Source organism: Ochotona curzoniae, unplaced genomic scaffold, assembly GCF_017591425.1.
Source record: "Ochotona curzoniae isolate NIBS_2020 unplaced genomic scaffold, NIBS_Ocur_1.0 scaffold_4701, whole genome shotgun sequence".
Lineage (NCBI taxonomy): Eukaryota > Metazoa > Chordata > Mammalia > Lagomorpha > Ochotonidae > Ochotona > Ochotona curzoniae.
In genome coordinates this window covers 52,700,838-52,716,014 of record NW_024467122.1, presented here as the reverse complement: position 1 = coordinate 52,716,014, position 15,177 = coordinate 52,700,838, and the positions used below count along the sequence as shown (strand labels likewise).

Here is a 15,177-nt window from a genome sequence, read left to right as displayed (position 1 = left end):
ATAAATAAATCTTTTAAATAAAATTGCTAATTTTAGGAAACAGCTCCTATTTATACTGTACTAACATCTTCATTTACTGTGTTAATTGAATAGTACTCTGGTTATACTTTAACTCCAACAAAGGTCCCGTGATAACTTGTACGAGCTATGAAATAGACTAAGCATAGATAGGTGGTATGAAGCCTTAGGACTAAACAGAATTTCAACATGAATCATGTTTAACATTAGCAGATTTAAAAACCCAGCCTCAGCAACACACCACCACCACTGTCATTGTCCAGCAGCATTGTGGTGTAACAGGCTCTCACGTGGCTTCCCCCAACCACTGCAGACTATATCGGCTCAGGATGCCACCAGTCAGTGGGAGGATGATACTCTGAGTGTTACCGATGGCATGCCTGTCTCCTGGCCTGGACTTCTCAAAACGTCCTTCTGGTTTGATTTTCAAACTCCTACTGTCTGTCTCACTTGCCAAGCATTGCATATTGGCTTGTGGTTGCTTGATGGTTTTGCTTTTAACACTTCTGTTTATTTTAACCAAATAATGATGCTGTGGAAAAATGTGTGTGGGTTGGTTGTTCTCCAAGACATATTGAGCTATTTCATGGTAACAGAGTAGGATTTTTTTTAAGTAGCAAAGTTTTTAAGAGACCTCCTATAAGCAAGTGTAGCCCTGAAGGCAGACAGACCACCTTTGGTCCCTGGACGTTTCTGGATCTGAAGATCTGACCACATCTTCCTATCTTTTCCTCCCCCCTCTCCCTTCTAGCTTGCCTGAGCAGGGCTACCTGCCTCTGAACAGTGACCACAATGAATGCTTGGCCTAGGGCATGAACAAGGTTGGCAGCAAGGTTAAGAAGCGGTTCTTGGGTTCCTGTTTACCATTTTACCACAGTCACCTGCTAAGGCTACCAGGATCATTCCAGTTCCAACAGGTTCTTAAGTCATTTGACAGGTAGTCTTGGTATCTGAACACAAACTTCTTCCATCCTCTCTTTGCTTCTTCAGAATAGTTTCTAAAGTCCAGAATATTCTTAACCCATTACGTGATATGATTTACAGTGTATGAGCTGTGATGTTGGCTACTAACGAGGTCCTATATGAGGTCCTAGGAGCACTTCTCATCTTTGAGATACTATGATAATTGTTGGGGTCCCTGCAGTGGATGTAGGGGACACGAAGGTGTGAAGAGTATTGTTCCATTGCAGGCAGGGCCACAGGGAACTTCTCCCTGTTTGGCAGGGCCCCCCACGGATGTCTCTGCAGCCACCTGAATGCAGTTCCACCTTCTTTTGCATGGGCACCAGACCACCCTGCCGGGGAATTCTAATCCATCCAGGCATTGTTTGTTACTGTGGGGCTGGTCTTTTGCTCAGCCTGAGCTTGGAGGTTAATGTCGGTGATAATGTCTGGCAAAGGGGTCTTCTATTATTCCTACTGTCTTGGCTGTCCCCATTGACCTTATGCTAATCAAGGGACCTACATTTAGGCTTTCATTCTTTCTTCATTATTTAGATTCCCCTTTTCTTTGTGATACAAGATTGAGTTGTAGGATAAGAATTGTAGCAGGAACTTCTGTTGTTTCTAGGTAAAACTAATGGCAGAATTATCCTTAGAAATTCCCAACTTGACCATGAAGTAAAAAGTCTGAGCCAGAGTTTGACTGATTTTGTATAAATAAAGCGGACAGATTTCCCGCATTGGCCATTATGATCATGAAATCCTAGTGATCCGTCTCTTTCTTTCCTCTTTGTGCCTCATCCACGCACCCTTCTCGAGTTCCGAACTCAGCTGGAGCTGGACTCCGGCAGATAATGAAGCCGGGGAATCTCGCAACACTGATTGGTTGATTGGTTTCTTCTAGAGGAGAGTGAAACTATTTTCAAATGACAGCCATTTTATAATTACCCGATTGGGAATTATCAGACACCACCTCCCTGCCACGTGCACATACCATGGAAAAGAACTCACTATTGCTCCGGATTTTCTGTTAAATAGGAAGCAGAACAAGGTCACATTTCTTTTTTTTTTTTTTTTTTTTTTTAAAGATTTATTTTTATTATTTTTTATTGGAAAGGCAGATATACAGAGAGGAGATACAGAGAGGAAGATCTTCCATCCGATGATTCACTCCCCAAGTGAGCCGCAACGGGTCGATACTATGCCGATCCGAAGCCAGGAGCCTCTTCCGCGTCTCCCACGCGGGTGCAGGGTCCCAAAGCTTTGGGCCGTCCTCAACTGCTTTCCCAGGCCACAGGCAGGGAGCTGGAAGGGAAGCGGGGCTGCCGGGATTAGAACCGGCGCCCATATGGGATCCCGGGCGTGCAAGGCGAGGACTTAACCACTTGCGCCACCGCGCCGGGCCCAAGGTCACATTTCTGAAGAGCATCTTGGACCACATCCAAAATGAAGTCCCAGTGTATTCCTCTCACAATCCCCTCTTTATGGCTGTGGCCAGGAAGGGTTGCAATCCAAGTGATGGGAGCTGGGCCCCCCGGTCTTCCTGGCCACTTCCTTACTGCCAGGACACTGGGCTTCCCATACTACATCTCCCCTCCTGATGAGGGCAAGGGCCCATTCTATGTTACTGCCAACAAACCGTGGCAAGGGGTCTGGTGCAATAGCTTAGCAGCTGAAGTCCTTACCTTGAATGCAACAGGATCCCAGATGGGCACCAGTTCTAATCCCCACGACCCTGCTTCCCATCTAGCTCCCTGCCTGTGGCCTAGGAAAGCAGTAGAGGACAGCCCAAAGCCTTGGGACCCTGCACCTGGGAGATCTCTAAGAGGCTCCAGGAACCTGGGTTTGGATCGGCGAAGCTCCAGCCATTGCAGTTACTTGGGGAATTAAGCATTGGACAGAGGATCATCTTCTCTGTCTCTCCTCTCAGTATATCTGACTTTGCAATAAAATAGATAAATCTTAAAAGAAAAAAAAAAAACCCTGGCGCAGTGGTCACAGTGAACCAGCACATGCGCAGATTTGGGGAAGAAGGAGCTGTGTCTGCAGTTGGGCAGTTGTCGTGATGGGGTGGACGCAAAGGAACCGGCTCAGAACTGCTGCACGCAGGATGTGAGCCCTTTGGAAACAAAACAAAACATAAGCCCTGGAAACTCACAGAAATACCAACTCAGAGCTTGACTTCCCACAAGTCCCGGAATGACATGTTCAAGCTGACCTCGTTTCGCCTGAGCAAAGAGGGCGGGGATCCAGTTACTCTCTGGGCTAGTTACTAGGTACCTCCAATCCAAACAGATATTTTCATGGTAAGATCACCCAGAGGCGCAGGCTTGGAGCAGGCTCCTGGGTTTCCCTCCTCACTGCCTAGCGGTGGGAATTGGGAAGTTACTTCTTCCATGTGCTTCCATTTCTCCTTCTGTAACACAGGAATAGTAACGGTGCCTGCCTTCTGTGCTTCCAAAGCGGAGTGAGCGAGCTCTGCAACGCCAGAGAACTGCACTGGCCGCTGCTGTTCTGCAAGGTGATTTTTTCCAAGGCCACTGCTTGTTATTATTTGCCTTGGCTAATTAAGTGGCACTCCTTTGATTGTTTCTCTACCTGAAGATCTTTATCTCAATTTTTTCAAGATTTATTTATTTTTATTGAAAAGGCAGATTTACAGAGAGAAGGAAAGACAGAAAGATCTTCCATCCATTGGTTCACTCCCCAAGTGGCCGCAAAGGTCAGAGTTGATCTGATCAAGAGCCAGGAGCCAGGAACTTCTTCTGGGTCTCCCTCCCATGTGGGCGCAGGGTCCCAAGGCTTTGGGCTGTGCTCAACTGCTTTCCGAGGGCCACAAGCAGGGAGCTGGATGGGAAATGTGGTAGCCAGAACACGAACCAGTGTAGGAGGACATTGTGAGCCTGGAAGGTCAGCCAGCACAGGTTTGCAGTTCATTGGACAGCATTTGCTTAACAACCTAATGGCTACCTTTGGTATAAACAGCATGTAAATGAGAACACCTAGGGTAATATACAAAACAAAAGGAATCCCAATCAAGAGAGGGAAACAGTAAGGACTCTCGGTGTATAAAGTCTGATGCCCCTAATAAACTTCAGCTCTGACCATCAGTCAGGGTCCACGCATGTTATTATCTGCTCCGTGCACCAAGTCCGTCGCTGCGGGACAGCGACAAGTGGCGCCTGAACAGGGACTTGAAAGAAGAAGAGAAAGTGCAGCGGAGACCGCCACAGGAAGTGGTGAGTGGGACAATGGGCCAGAACCAGTGTAAGGCACAGTCATTTATCTCTCTTATGCAGAATTTTTTAGTGAAAAGTGGAGCAAAGGTAACTAGGCAGCAATTGCGTTCTTATTTAGAGCTTATTGGTGAATATAATCGTTGGTCTCCAGATGAATGGACACTAGAAACTGGACTTAAGAATTTTACTCAGAAAAATGCTGAAAAAGCCTGAAGGAGAGAAGATAATCAAGTTAGTTTTTGGATGATATCAGCTTTAATTAGAGCTGTTATTATAATTTTAGAAGGGGAATGTGCAAGAAACTCCTCTAAGAGGAGACACCCCCAAAATGTAGCCAAAAATGAAGTGTTTCACAATACAGACAAGGAAGAAAGAAAAAGGGAACTCTTAAGAGGTCCACCTAACAGGAAAGGCTACCGTAATATTTCTAAAAAAGGAACGCCTCATAGTACAGATGAGGAGGATGGCAAAGAGCAGCCTGTGAGAGATTTCCCTAACGGGAGACGCCACCTTAACGTGGCTAGGAAAGAAATGCCTTATACTACAGATGAAGAAAATGAAAAAGAACATGTGAGAGACCCTCCTAGATGCCACTGTAATGCAGCTAAAAGAGAAAGGCCTTATGCTGCAGATGTGGAAATTAGGAAAAGAAAACTCAGGAGAAATTCTCCTAATGAAAGATGTTACCATAATGTGACTGAAAATGAAATGAGAACTAAGAAAAAGAAGAAAATTTGTAGTGTTAAACCACAGGATTTCTCTAGTGAGGTAAACAAGGATAGGATAATGGAAGAATTAAATACCAGCCCATGCCATCTCACTCTTAAATCTGATCAAAGACGTTTCCAAATGTCTGATGTTCCCCGGAGACCTCATGAATTCCGATTGCCTTTTCCAATCATACTTAGTCAAGAAAACCATCAACCTATCTATGAAAGCCCAGATGTTAATGCCTTCACAGCTTTTAAAAAGGCTTGCGTGTCCTACGGACCTTCTTCTTCGTATGTGTGGGAATATTTAAATGGCTGGAGCCAGGGAGCAAACTGGATTCCTTATGATTTTGAAGTAATAGCAAAAATAGGACTTTCTCCTTCTCAATATTTACAATGGAAAATGTGGAGAAGCGATATGGCTAAGGAAAAATTGCGATCGTTAGGAGCATCAGGTTGCCAGCTCCCTGGAGGGGGGCAATTGACATGATATGTTAGTCGGAGATGGACAGTGGGTTACTACAGAGCAACAGATACTGCTACCTCAAGCTGCGCTCATTCATATACGAGAATTGTGGGCATGGGAGAAAATTGAAGCTGGGTCTGAATTTGCAGGCAGTTATACAAAAGTCTTTCAAGGAGCCAGAGAATCTTATGCTGATTTTGTAAGGCGTTTGACAGACTCCATAGAAAAACAAGTTAGAGGAGAAGGCACTAGGAAATTGTTATTAAAGCAACTGGCTTTTGAGAATGCAAATGAGGATTGCCAGGCTGTTATTCGTCCTATAAAAGAAAAGGAAGATCTTTTGGGTTACCTCAAAGCCTGTTGCAACATAGGCACATTTAAACACCGGTCCCACCTAGCAGCACTTGAAACTTTTGCCATTCAAAAGCAAATTAACGCTAAATGTTTTAACTGTGGCAAGCCAGGACACCTGAGAAAAAATTGCTTCCTACAACTCAAAGACACCATGCTGATACTTCTAACAGTCACTCCCCAGGAATATGTCCTAAGTGCCAAAGAGGCCGGCACTGCAAAAAGGAATGTAAATCTAAAGTTGATCATGGTGGCAGACACCTGTGGCCAGAAGACTCCTGGAGAAGCCATTCCCAGGTCCCAAACATTCAGGAGTTTACAAAACAGGAACATCCTATTCAATTTGTGCCTGCAGAGAACTTCAAACTTAAAATAGCCAGCAAGTAAATCCTGGAGGCTGAAATTTCAATCAATTGTGGTGAATGCATGTTATTCATATAGCACTTTTTCTATACAGCATTGCTTAATCATGTATGCCAATTTTTAAGTACAAGTTTTTACATTAAGTTATGTTCTCTGTCTCATTAAGTTCTTATTGTTTAAAATTAACAAAGTGGGGCCTGGCGCGGTGGCACAAGTGGTTAAAGGTCCTCGCCTTGCACGCCCGGGATCCCATATGGGCACCAGTTCTAATCCCGGCAGCCCCACTTCCCTTCCAGCTCCCTGCCTGTGGCCTGGGAAAGCAGTCGAGGACAGCCCAAAGCTTTGGGACCCTGCACCCGCGTGGGAGACCCGGAAGAGGCTCCTGGCTTCAGATCGGCATAGTATTGGCCCGTTGCGCTCACTTGGGGAGTGAATCATCGGACGGAAGATCTTCCTCTCTGTCTCTCCTCTCTGTATATCCGCCTTTCCAATGAAAAAATAATAAAAATAAATCTTTAAAAAAAAATAAAATTAACAAAGTGATGTTCTTGCTTTAAGGAGTATTTGGGCAACGGCATCATATCGTTACAAGGGGAAAGTTTGCTGTTTCTGTGTTAATGTACCCAGGTTGTAACTGCATGTCTTTTGGAATATTTTATAATGCTGAGGACACTGGAATACAAGAAAACTGGGATACAGGCCTTCAGTTTAACTGCTAGATTTCACAATATTGACCAATTTCAAGGTCTTTTGTTGTGATAAATGTTTAGCTAACTGATTTCATCTGCATATTCATTGCAACTTTTGGGAACTTGGAATTCAAAGAAAAGACTGGGCTTTTGTAAATCTTGAAGGTTTTTGGGGAGACATTTTAAAAAGAGTGAAATTTTATCGTAACTTTGGTATAGAATTGAACTGTAACACACTGTTAGATTATTTCAAGCTATAAGTTAAATTAATGTGATATTGTCTACAAAGTGTTTGCATGTATTAATGTAATTCTCGTATTTTTGGCTAGTAATCAAATCTCTCACTGCCTTTAATGTGTCAAGGTTTTGTATTTGTTCTAAGATATCTGAGTGATGTTCTCACATCAATAACCAATTGTAATGTTTAATGTGCCATGCTAACTTCAACAACAAATCTTTCAGATATTTTCAGCTACCTTTAAAAAAGCATTTAAGTATTCAAAGGTTTCAAATCCTAGGGCTTCCCTTGGTATTCTTACGAGGCCTCAAGAATGCCAACGGATCTATCTCCCATTTTGTGGAGACAGTTGACCAGACTATTGAATTATATTAAGATTATTGCCAAATGCAACATGGAGTAAAATTTTATTGTGTCAAAATGGTGTATGCTTCCATGGAATTGTGAAGGTTTAAATTTTAGTTTACATGCTTTTAATGATTTAGCTCTAAAGTTGTATCTGGTTGTTAACTATGTATTCTTAGGATGCCTATATTACTGGGAAGACTGAAATTTGCATTTTTAGATTGATAGAGGGATTTCATAGCGGCGATCAATGTTTTTCACTGAGTTTCTTGGTTCAAGAGTATTGATTTAATATCATTTCACTTACAGATTTCTGGTGAACACTACTACTAAGCTTGGTTGAGAATGATATTTTAAGTCTCCAAAAGTGTGTGTGTGTCTGTGTGTGTGTGCGCGCATACATGTGTGTCTTAACATTTTGTCTTTTGTAAAAGTTGTTTAAAATTGTTATCATGTGTTGCTGTTTGCTTAGCAACAAGAGCAGGTGGCCTTGGGATTATGGCAACCTACAGCCACTCCCCAGAGCTTTCTGATAGAATTATAAAAGTATCTACATGATTTTAAACTGTTACTAAATCTAATTTACTTTGTCCAACAATATATGTTTTAAAATCAGAGGGGGGAATATGCTACCCCTGTGCGTGCGTTAATTTGGTCTTATTCACCTTAAATTTTCTTCAGATTATGCCTTCTAGTGAGCAGCAGCTCTGTGTTACTGGAGGCAGGCCCAACACAGATGTCTTTGGTTTGATGGAGGGACCTAGCCACTCACAAGTGTAGAGGTCCTGACCCCTTGCTAACTGTGGGAAGAGGATATGCTTATTTTCCCAGGAACTGAGCTGCAGCCTGTGTGGATGCCTACTCGTAATGTAAAGTCTTGGACTCCATTCACTGGAGGAAGAGCCTGCAGTAAGACAGCTTCACGACCTCATCCTGAAAGATCCATCACCATCAAGGAAATATTGGAGGAGGACAGACCCCTCCCAATACCAGGTGACATGGGAGATTCTAAGAGATTGGTGCATCAAGCACAACTGTCCCTGACATGATGTATTTGATAATACAACTGAATGATTGATACTGTGGAACACTAATAATCTGGAAAAGGTTATGCTCTTATCCCTAGAATTTCCTGATAGATCCTCAAAACTGTGGTTTCCCTATGGCTCATCTGACCTTGGAAGTACAGCTACTCCCTTCAACGCAGCGCTGCCCCTGGAGAAGATGGAACCCCCAGTGGAACTGCCTCTAAGAACTGAAAACTAAATTTGTTTAATATTCCTCTTGTTTCACTACAGGTCAGGAGTGCAGAGAAATTCTCCACCTTCTTAGGATGTTTGAGGAAGACTTTAAGTGTAAATTATTATTCACAGATAATAAATTCTTAACTGCCTTAGACATTAGAAAAGCCATATTAATTTGTGGTGGAATCCAAGGACGACTCTGACACCCTCTTAAAGGAGGTTGTGTGTACAGAGCAGGAAGGGATCTCAAGGCGGAGCAGGAGGATGAGAGGAGCTCTCTATCCTAGTCCCAGAGACCCCCGGAGGTCTCCCATGTGCTTTCACTACAGAAGCAGTGGATGCCTGCCTCATCAAGGAGGACCATATCCCGACTGCCAAGGGGATTACAAGGAAGGTGAGTGCCCTTGGAGGCCGAGAACTCTGAGGTCAGTCCTTTCCTAGTGAATTTCCCACACGGGATTGAAGCAGCCCAGTTCCCTCATGATAGGGTCTGGTGACATTGGAACTTCAGCCAGGAGCCCCGGGTGGCACTCAGAGACAAGTGGACTCAGAGGAGGAGCTTGCTCTAGTTCTTACCTAGCTCCAGCCGTGGTTCCCAGCCCTCTCTTACACCGACCATCAGGGTTGCTTGTGAGCCCCAAAATTATTTTAGATACTAGAGACTAATAAAGGTCAGCTAACTGATAATCACCCAACTTGTACCTAATTGATCAGGCTACAGAGAGACATGGATATAGAGTATTTGGAACAGTCAGAACAAAGGCCATTAACTTATAATCGCTCAGCCTGTACTTACTGGTCAGGCTCCCTATTTGCTTTTCATGGACTTTACTAGGTTAGGATATAGAGTTAAATTCTTCCTCATTCACTAGGTTGTTGGAGATTTCCCTGCTCACCTGCCTAACGCTTTTCTATGATTTGGTAGAATTATAAGACTGTTTTGATTATCCTAAATGCATAGAAATCTGTAAAATCACACTTCAATTATATAAATGGCAAGGCTTAAATTGTAAGTTGAGATTCTCCCCAAAACTTTCATCAACTGTTAATACTAACTGTATAGAAACTATGATGTTAAGTTTATACTCAGCTGTTACATATGATGGATGTTAACTGTTCACTGTCCCTGTGCAACTCTGATTTAGGTTAAATTCAAAAACATGTTAGCTCGGGAGAAATTATAGCTGTTAATATATATAACATTGTTTCTCCCCATTCTTCTGCTCTTCCAAGAGCATGTTCCCCCAGCTACAAGTTTCAGGCTTAATTTTATAAAACACAGAAGGGGGTTTTGTAGGAGGACATTGTGAGCCTGGAAGGTCAGCCAGCACAGGTTTGCAGTTCATTGGACAGTATTTGCTTAACAACAACCTAATGGCTACCTTTGGTATAAACAGCATGTAAATGAGAACACCTAGGGTAATATACAAAACAAAAGGAATCCCAATCAAGAGAGGGAAACAGTAAGGACTCTCAGTGTATAAAGTCTGATGCCCCTAATAAACTTCAGCTCTGACCATCAGTCAGGGTCCACGCATGTTATTATCTGCTCCATGCACCAAGTCCGTCGCTGCGGGACAGTGACAAACCAGCACCTATACAGGATCCCAGTGTGTGTAAGGTGAGGACTTTAGCCAGTAGGCTACCACGCTGGGCCCTTTATCTAACTAAACCAGCTCCCTAAGGACTGCTCTCCAAAACACTGCTCACGACCCACAGCCCCCTGGGAACAGTGCCATCACTGCTCACGACCCACAGCCCCCTGGGACCAGTGCCATCACTGCTCACGACCCACAGCAACCTGGGACCTGGGACTGCTTTGAATCTCTAGTGTGGGTCACCCCTCTATTGGAATCACACTGTAAATACCTATTTTTGCACAGAAAAAAATAGTTCAGAGAACCCTAACAGCTCCCAGCTGTCCATGCCCCACCCTCTTTTCTACAGCTAAGCCCTTATCATCTAACCATTCTCATAAAGACATTCCAAATTGGCCAGCTCCCAGTTATAAAGAATGTGATGTTTAGTCTTGGGGCATGTGTAGTGATACCATAGCTATGAAAGCCTCTAATCTCTTTGTTTAAAAAATACATTAAGGGGCCTGAAACAATAGCCTCGTGGCTACATCCTTGCCTTGCATATGCCATGTTCCCATATGAGTGTCAGTTTGTGTCCCAATGCTCCACTTCCCACCCAGCTCCCTGCTTGTAGCCTGGGAAAGCAGCAGAAAATGGCCTTAGGAGCCTGTACCCACATGGGGGATCCAGAAGAAACTCCTTGTTCCTGGCTTTGGATCAGCTCAGCTCTGGCCATTACAGCCATTTGGGGAGTGAACCAGAAGATGGAAGATTTTTCTCTCTGTTTTTCTTTCTCCCTGTAAATCTGTCTTTCCAATAAAAATAAATAAATCTTGAAAAAAAAAAAATAATAGGGACCTGTACTGTGGCACAGTAAGTCCAGCTGCTGCCTGCAATGCCAACGTCCCAGATGAGCCCTGGTTTCAGTTCTGGCTGCACCCCTCCAGTCTAGCTCCTGCCGATGTGCCAGGGGAAGCAGCAGAAGACGGCCCAGCACTCTGGGCCCCTGACTCCCACGTGGGACACCTGACTGCCATTGGGTAGTGAAAGCAGATAAAAGATCTCTCTATGATTCTCCCACTTTCTCTGTTACTCTGCCTTTCAAATATATAAGGAAATCTTCTAAAAACTAAAAATAGAAAAGAATACAGTAATACTTTCCTGAAAGACCCCAGATAAATATGAGTGCGAATGCCCAAACGTCTGATTACTTGCAGAACGAGAAAAGCTCTCTTGGATCTGGCTCCTGTCACATCTAACTTTGTTGAGGGGCGGCACAGTTGTCTCAAAGATCGTGTCACAGAGGAATTAATAAGACAACTGTTTCAGCTTGACCCTGAAGGTCAGCTCATACAGCTTTCAAAGTATTAACAGATTTAAAAATCAATAACCTTTATTCTCACCGTTAGAAACTTCCATGACTTATATACACGTGCTCTGGATGACGAGACAGAAGAATTGAATTCTGGCCCCAGCTTAGCTCGGTATGCCTCACTGGACAAAGTTGCTCTGTTTTGCTAGGCCTTGATATGTCTGTGCAGTAATAATAACAGTAGGTGCTGATTAGTGTTGAGCACTGGACATGCCCCAATAGCTTGGGGTAGATTCACTCTGAGTTCTCACCACTGTGACAGTTCTTGTCACCTGAGGCACTCCCTGCAGTGAGCCAGTGGCACTCCACGACCAACAGCTGTGGGGAGCCACGCAGTTGGGTTGGATGGCATGGGTGTGTGATGAGCACCGCTCCTCAGTTAGCAAGGCTACGAGGAGTTTCTGGCTGCGTGGCAAGGCCCGGCTGAAGGTCTCTGGTCGCCTCATTGCTGCCTCACCCCTTTGTATGGAACTCAATCACCTCTCTGATGTTTTATAGAATTCTTCAGAGGGTGCTGTTGTCGTTGTTTTTCTGCTAATGTGAAGTGATTCCTGTAACTGATATGACACCTCAAATTGATCAATCATATTATGATAAAAACACCTTTAGTAACCTAAGGCTATGACACACAGCTAAAAGTATACAATAGTACAATTGAGCCCACTATGTTTCCAAACATCCTGTTATATGCCCACTTTTGTCCTGAAGTTTGCCCTAGTATAAGTAATGTTTTCCTTAAGAAATGGCTTAATAATATCCTGGAATAGATGGCAATCATGGAGGTACAAAGAGTTTGCTTACCATATACCTAGAACTGTTACAACACATGATATGACACATTTTAGTTTCTTACCACAAGAAAGCAAAAATATATGGGGCATCTTCTAAAAGGAAACAAAACAAACCCCCCTCAAAATGGCTTAAAATCCCAATCTTATACTAGCACTTATCTTTAGGGAAAGAAAACAGTTTATAAAAATTTCTCTTATATTGGCATTTATATTTAGGGAAAGAAAATAGTTTATATAGATGAAAGGAAGTTTCTTGTGAAGGCCCTCTGCTTGTAGATTAGCTGAATTGCCTTGATCACTGCCCTTTAACAAAAGAATGAAAAACAATTGAATCAGCACTAGGTGAAGGTGACGGTAATTAATGCATGATTTGATTATAAGAATTAGCAAAGAATCTATGTTATATACTTTTATAAAATCCTTTCATTTATGATCTTTTAATTCTGTACTCTTAATATTTTAGGCAATATTAGTTTGATTGTGTTTAGTAAAAATTGATTTTGAGTATAAGTAAACCACTTGTCACTATGTAACCACATGCGCTGTCAACCGTGGAGTTCCTGGCTTCAGCCAGGTGACTGCAGGTTTCAATGAGTAATGGTTTGTTGAAAATGTTTTCCTTAAGATTGTTTCTTGCATTTTCATAACCGTGATGTAATGAAAAATGAAACAATTGGATGTTGTGCAAAAGCTTGTGATGATTTATGTATAAATAAAGAAGGCAACTTTTCTGAGTTGTCCATTGTGAGCATCATGCCATAGTGGTCCACGTCTCATCTCTTCCTATCATCTCGCCGATCCACGCATCCTCTGCAAGCTCTCAGTCAGCTGGAGCTGGTCTCCGGCAGACAGCTTTTCACCTTGGCGATGCTTACAAGGACCTACCCCCCTTTCTGGGGTTTTACAAGAGAACAGCACCTCACCAAGGCTGGCTGGCTAGTAAGTAACAGAGGCGGGGTTCCACCCAGACAGTCCGGCTCCAGCGTCCATGCTCTGGGCCAGTATGGCCAGTATGGCCTCTTTAAAGCCAGCATTATTAACCAGGTCAGTTACTGGACACAGGATGGGCTGCTGGTTTGCCTGGGGGGTGTCCTAGCCACAGGAAAAATCTGTCTGTGTAGGCAGCCATATGGGAGGGATGGATGGCGGTGCCAAGGGGCAGAGCAGCACGGGCCTGCCTATGGACAATGGCCCCACTGGGCACTCGGCTGCCCTTATCTCTACTCCCATCTCTCTTTCACAGGTGGAGACCTGGAGGGCCTGGGTTCTCACTGCCTCTTGACTGGTACCCTGGGGTGGTGAGACCAGGAGAAACAGTGGGGTGCCACGTGAAGGATGGAGCATGCATCCAGCCTGCAGTGACCAAGTGGCACTCCACGACTGACAGCTTTTCACCTTGGCAATGCTTACAAGGGCCTAACCCCCTTTTTAGGGTTTTACAAGAGAACAGCACTTCACTAGTTTGCCTCAGAGACTCAGCAAAAAGTATGTGCTGAAATAGTACATAAAACATCTTGCCCAGTGCCTGATGTGCAATAAATGGCGCCTATCTTTTCCCAGTCACTGCTCACTTCCTGATGGGGAAATTGCAAGCATCACTGCTGGACCTGACAGTTCCCGACCTCGTGGGAGTGTTGGGAAAATGAAATGAGCTCACATGTGCCAAGTGCATGGCACTTTCTCGGTGTTCATCTACCGGCGGCCAGCACTGCCACTCTCCCCCTTTTGCTTCCCTGAGCCTCCAGACACCCTGCAAACAGGTGTAAAGTCACAGACGTAAACGCTCATGCAGGACGCAGGGCACAGAACACAACACCCACTCAGGCATGACTGCCTCTCACGGCCCCTGCAGGCCCTCCCACCCACAGCCAGCAGTGGGGGCCACTTCCAGAGAATGTGACCAAGGGCAGGACCCAGACCTCCGCCAGCAGAAGGCCCTCAACACTCCCACGCAGCCTCGTGGTGGCAAACACCCACACCCCTAAGTCAGGGGCTCAAAGCAGCTTCTGTGTCATGTCGCAGTGTGACAGAATGGGAGCTCTGCTGGCTGGGCTTCCCACGAGCTGAGTCACATCCTTACACAGTTCCTGCAGCACGGCCCAGGGACAGGCACAGCTGGTGCCAGCACAGACTGTGTCCTCATCCTCCCCTTTCACAACCAGTGCCTCTCCCACACACCTGAAACTCCAAAGTCACTCACTGTGCCTCCCCGCAGCCCCGTCCCAGCTCCTGCTTCTCAAGATCCCAGGGTCCAGCTGGCCAGCCCACACAGACCTCGCCGCTCCAGCCGAGAGTCACACTGCATCCTTTCTCCCACTCTTCGGTGGACTTCAAGGCCGAGTGAGCCCAGGGCCCAACACACCACTCACACCTCAAGATCAGGGCCAGGCCCACGTTCTCATGTACAACGCATGGTATCAAGTAGCTTCAATAAATCTTGACTCAGTGGCTCATAGGTGAATAAGTTTAGATATATATTAACAGTCTCTCCCAGGTACAGAAGCAGCATCAGAAGCTGGTGCTGTGGCACAGTAAATTAAGCTGCTGCTTGTGACACCAGCATCCCATAGGGGTACCAGTTCAACTCCCAGCTGCTCCACTTCTGATCCAACTCCCTGATAATATGCTTCCAGAGGAAGCTCCAGGCTCCCAGCTTCTACCTTTGGCTTGGCCTAGTCCTGGCTACTTGGGGTCACTTCCTAGCAGGATGTGCAGTGCTGCCTCGGGCTGCTGTCCAGCCAGTTCTCTCTGGCTCCATCCCTCTGGACCCACTGACCACAGCCTGCAAGGCTCCACCCTGGGCTCTGCCTGAGCTTCTCAGGTTCCCTGGGG

General features: G+C 44.9%; 1 long non-coding RNA gene across 3 annotated transcripts in view; it reads right to left on the bottom strand.

Moving 5' to 3' along the window:
- The window catches only part of LOC121149425, a 69,576-nt gene that overhangs the window by 40,011 nt on the left and 14,388 nt on the right, over positions 1-15,177 (bottom strand). The gene's annotated exons all lie outside the window — the stretch shown is intronic.